This window comes from Oryzias latipes, chromosome 17, assembly GCF_002234675.1.
Source record: "Oryzias latipes chromosome 17, ASM223467v1".
NCBI classification, from domain to species: Eukaryota; Metazoa; Chordata; class Actinopteri; order Beloniformes; family Adrianichthyidae; genus Oryzias; species Oryzias latipes.
Genome location: NC_019875.2, coordinates 28,819,557 through 28,825,556, shown reverse-complemented (window position 1 = coordinate 28,825,556; position 6,000 = coordinate 28,819,557).

Below are 6,000 nucleotides of genomic sequence, written 5' to 3'. Positions count from 1 at the left end.
TGAGTTCTGGTAAATCGCCTGTCCGTCCTGGGGGAGGATCCCTCCTTCATGTGGACACCCCTGAGGTTTCTTCATTTTTTCCAGAATCTGTTTTTTAGGAGTTTTTCCTTACCGCGAAGGGGGGTCTAAGGGCAGGGATGTCTAGTTTAGTTTAGTTTAGTCAGTTTGTTAGTTCAATTTAGTTTTTCCCTATTGAATTCTATGTATTCATGATCCTTTGATTTTATGTTTTACTTTTTCAATTACCGATACGAAGCCCATCGAGACGACTGTTGTTGTGAATTTGGGCAATATAAATAAAATTGAATGGAATTGAATTGAATTGAATTGATCCATCCGTCCAGTTTAGATCCAGATTCCAGCTCAGACGAGGAAAACAAAGACGTTCGTGGATTTATTTGTTTGCAGGTGGATGCATCAGAACGGGTTGGAGCAGTGAGCTTGTGGCCCCGCCCAGCATAGTTTCTGCATCCCAAATACGATCTTTTTCTAAAAAGAATTTTTTTCTCTGCTCCTGATTCACAATGATTTGAATAAAAAATACTCTAAAATGGAGTTTTAAGCTTAATACTCTTCAAAAACGTCCTCCATCATCAGAAAAATGCCACATCCGACCATAGGACGTGTTAGAAAGACCAAAAAACACCATTTTTACAGGAGTGGTTCTTTTAAGGTAAACATTCAGAACCGGCAGCATCTTTGACACATAAACATCTGAAACACGGATCTCCTGGAGAGCAGAGTTATGAGAAACCAACACAGTAGCAAATGTGGAGGAAGTCAGGATGAGTAAATTAAAATCAAATCAAAACATTGCAGTCTCTGAGTTATACAAAACAAAGACTAGAAATCATAGTTGCAGACATGAGCAGAAACTACCTAATGACATTTACAGAATTTTTAACAGAAAGTACAAGTAATGATAAAATACCAAGTTGAACAAGTTTACTTTGTTTTTCCAGACTGTAGCCCTAACATGCTAATTAATATTACACTTAAATTCAGTTTGGCCATTGAATTGAATGACTGATAAAGTTTAAAGCTCAAACTTTTGAAAACAACTTTAAAACCTTTTTCACCTTAAATGAAAAGAAAAAAAATCATTTTCCTCCTTGGAAACATTTGGATTTAATTTTTTTTTTTTTTTTTTACTTTCTGGGCTGTGAAATGTCCAACATCAGGTGTTCTCAACATTCAGGATTATTAGGAGATTATCTGAAGTGGATGCCCTTGGGATTAAAGGTCACTTCAAAAGAGTTCTTGTTATTTTTTTGGGTGGGAAAAACATCTATCCACATATTAACCAGGAAAAACAAAACAGAAAAAAGAAAGAGAAAACAGTGAGAGGGATGGGGTGGTAATACAGAGATTGGGTGATAAATCTTGTTCTGATCAGGTTTCTCTGGTGCCCTCACACCTCAGTCTCTTTCTCGGGGTAATTAATCAATCCCAGACTGGAGCCATTGATCGGCCTCTCCTGGCCCTCGGTATGTTTACACTCCTCGATTGTGTTTGCCACTAAGCCCCTCGTTGCCGCTCAATCTCATCGGCAGAAAATGTGACACTCTGCCCTCTTATGCCATCAGAGAAGCAGAGCATCGATTGACATCTCGATGAAAATCAATCTACTTATATTTATTTGCTGCAGGGGAGATTTGGTTCGCTCGTAATCCTTTGCTGTAATCCCGCATTATGGGTTACAGTGCATGGCGTTTTATTCAGAGCCATCAGAACTGCTGATCCTGGAGTCATGAGTGAGCATTTCTGCTCAAGTGATGCGTCCTCGGCGTCTAACCTCAACAAAGCGGCCTTATTGTGTTCAATGTTGATGGAAAACTATGTTAAATTGTAAGATTTTAGGGGTCTGTCTGCAAAATTACTATTTATTTGAGATTAGTACTCTGGGGTCCAGGTAAGAAGGTTTTTTAACAACAAAACATCAAAATACCTAAAATTTGGAGTATTTCTATCTAAAGTTATTCTTTTTGGCCACATTTCACTGATAAATGAAGCTTGGGCAGATTGCAGGATGAGGACTCAAACTTCTCCACCTCTGTAACTAAACTGCCTCAAATGTCCCCTTTAACAGGAGGCAATTTGCTATCATTAACCATGTGGGTTTTTCATGTTTTCAAATCTTCCAGATCAACGTAAATATTATTTCACTACGCTGATAATTTATTTATATTTACTCTAAAGACCCTCTCTGATGAAGATGGTGTGCAGCGTTTATGTGATGATGGAGGACATAAATTATAAAAATGAAGGTCCAAATTGCATTTTTTTGTCATTTTATATTTATTTTATTCAAAGTGTTGTGAATCAGGAGTTGCTGAAAAAAGGCAGTTGGAAAAAGATCGTACTTGAAGTTCCCTGCTCCGCTTCGTTCTGTTGCAGACAAATACTGTAGATAATGCCAAAAGTACAACTAGTTAACTAGTGACAGACAAAAATATGAACCAGTTCACTAGTAATGTTTAAAAATGTTTGCTAGTTGCCCCTTTTGTGCTTACTAGTGATAATCTAAAAAGACCACTAGTTAACTAGCTACATGCAATTTTCACGCATTTTCTTCAAGTTCACTAGTAAGGCTCCTGTGAAGTCAACTAGTAAACTAGTGTGACTAAAATCTCTAGTTTACATGCAAAATGTTAGCTAGTTGACTAGTGAGATGTATGCAAGTCTTACTAGTTAACTCGCGCGAGAGAGAAAATTTCACTAAACAATTAGTGTGGTGCAATTAGTCCACTAGTTAACTAGTGAGCATGTTGTTTGTTACTAGTTCACTAGTGCATCCTGATAAAAGTCACTAGTGAACTAGTGAAGAAATTTCTGTCAGCTAGTTAACTAGTGTTACAATATTCTCATGTGGAGGAGTGATGATACATCCCACTGGTCTTTGTTTTAACTAGTCTTTCAGACTAAAGATACATTTATGGACATTGCATCTTCACAGCAATAACCTGAACATAATGTCCTCGTGATGAGGAGGAATCCTTTAAAAAAAAATCCTGGATCTGCAAAATGATCTTGAATCACTCCCAAAATGGAATCTATTGTTCCTTGATCCATTTCTAACATTTTATAAAAAACAAATAAATAAATGTGTCCAAACCTCTTGAGACAAGTTACTGACAGACAGACATACAGAGCCTGGTGAGGACAAAATATCCTTGGCACAGATAAATGAAGAAAGCTGTTTTCTAGATTACATGTTCTTCCTCTCTGCTATGGTCCATCTAGTGGCCATTTTAGGTATTACAGCTATGCATGCCTCACTAAAGTTCCGGAAATCTTATGTATCATTGCTAAAAGATGCAAAGTAAGAATAGCATTTTTACTGAGAAAAACTGTTCTCAATAACCACTTAAATCCGCTTCAGTCACATATTTTATAATGCACCTTGTTCCTTTCTGTCCTTTGGCTATTTGCCTTATCTCTGCTGCTTTACTCTCTCAAGAGAAAATTTCAATCATGATAAAATCAAAAGGTTTTTCTGAATTTCTGTTCATTCCTTTAGTTTGTCACACAATCATCAGCAAAAAATACCTGGCAGAGCTATAAAAAATGGATGTTCCTCTGTAGAAAAAACCTACAAAGATCAACTTCAAGAGCCTCAAGCTCAGGCTTTGGAACAAACCAATCAGGAATCTAGCCCCGCCCCCTTCATTTGCATATGCGGTGTCACTCTCTTACTGGTTGTACACACAATAGAGCTGCTGCTTACTAGCTGAGTTCTACAACAAATGAGCCAGAATGGCTGCTACGGTACTAGTTAGCCCTAAAAATCTCCACTGGTTCACTAAGGGATGGATCACTCCTCCACATTAGCATATTGTAACACTAGTTAACTAGCTGACAGAAAGTTCTTCACTAGTTCACTAGTGACATTTATAAGGATGCACTAGTGAACTAATGAGAAAATAATGTGCTCACTAGTTAACTAGTGGACCAATTGCACCACACTAGTTATCTAGTGCAATTTTCTCTCTCTCATGGGTTACGTACATCTAACTAGTCAACTAGTTAACATTTTGCATATCACTTGTAAACTAGTTGGCTTCACAGAAGCATTAGCAGTGAACTTGTCGAAAATGCATGAAAATTGCATGTAGCTAGTTAACCAGTGGCCTTTATAGATTTTAAAAGAAACATTTTTAAAAGATTACTAGTTAACTGGTTCATATTTTTGGCTTTACTTGTACTTTTGGCATTACTAATTAGGTTTTAAACTGCCCGATATCAAGGATATTGATTTGATTTATTGATTTATTTCAAGCATTGTAGTCAAAGCAACAATGAAATTACAAATATTTATCAAACTCATTACAGAAATGTTGAAATGCATAGATTACAAAGACAGAAAATTAAACAAAACAAAAAAGTACCTTAAATCACATTTGCTTAATTAAATATAGAGATAATTAACTAAAGTTAAGTAGAGTTTGATTTATTGCTTGAAAAGGAGCGGGAAGAAGTGAACGTATATAATCCCACCCCTGCTGAGTTCATTCATTTGATAGTTTTACAGTTTTTGTAACCCGGTTCTGATCTGATAGATTCTTTTCAAGTTACAAAATCCAGTGCCTAGTAATGATTGATTATCTTCAGAAAACATCCATTCATGATTTTGGTAAACAGTAACGGTAAACAACATGTAATAATCATTAATTATTATTAGAACACATGATCACAATAAACCACTAATTATTGCTACACATTGCAGATCAAGTAAACAAAATTGATAGCTTATTGATCGTAATTCCTGCATTTCCGTAATCATTATTGCACATTACAATGTAACACTCATTGGTTGTAATGAAAAGAGCTTTGATTATTTCACCACAAACAAGTTCACACATGGATTTGGAATTATTCAAACACCTGTTGATCCTTAAATCCTCTTATCTTCATATCCTGAAATCAGAGTTTCTTTATCCATTTTCTTGAATATTTGAACATTGTTTGAGCTCATTACTTAAACTGTTCCAAAGTTTAGTGCCACACACCGACACACAGAAACTTTTCTTGTGGTTCTCATCAGTTTGATCTTTAAGTTCCTACATCCCCTCAGTCTGTAGCCTCCTTCATTTTCTAAGAACTGTTTTTGGATGTTGAATGGTAACGATTTCCCACTGGCTCTGTATAAAAGTTGCACAGTGTAAAAATCCACAAGGTTATGCAGTTTTAAAAGTCTTGATTGAAAAAATAGATTGTTTGTATGATCAAGATATCCAGCTTTATGTACAATTCTGACGGCTCGTTTTTGAAGAAAAAAGAGAGGATGTAGTGAAGTCCTATAATTATTCCCCCAAATTTCTATACAGTGGGTCAAATATGGCAATTTTAAGGAGCAGTACAATAAATATCTACTGTTGTATTCTGATACGAGCCGGTTTAGCTCGTGCTGGTTTGCGGCGCCTTCCGTCCGTGAAACCTGGGTTCGACTCCGGGCTGCTCCCTGTTCCCTTCTCTACTTCTGCGCTGGTTCCCAGCCCGGTTTGGGAAGGTTGCGTCAGGAAGGGCATCCAGCGTAAAACATTGCCAAGTTTACCATGCGACTTGTTCGCTGTGGCGACCCCTGATGGGAGAAGCTGAAAGAGGACGTATTCTGATATATGTTTAGATTTATTTATGATTAGAGTACTTTTTGAGACTTTAGTTTGTATGTGTCTGATGTGTTGCTTCCAACCCCTAAGAATTTGATTTCTGTAACACTTTCCATTAGGACATTATTTATTTTATTTGAGAGCTCAGTATAGGCGTTGTAGTTACCAAAAAACATCACTTTGGTTTTATCCAGCTTCAAAGATAATTTGTTATAATCCATCCATGAATTTATTTTGGTTAACTCTGTGTTTTACACATTGATAAGTTCCCTACGATTGTCCGTAGAACAGAATATGTTTGTGTCATCAGCAAATAATATGAGTTTCATAAGCTTTGAAACATAGAATATATCATTTATGTATATATTGAATAGCAGCGGGCCCAGAATTG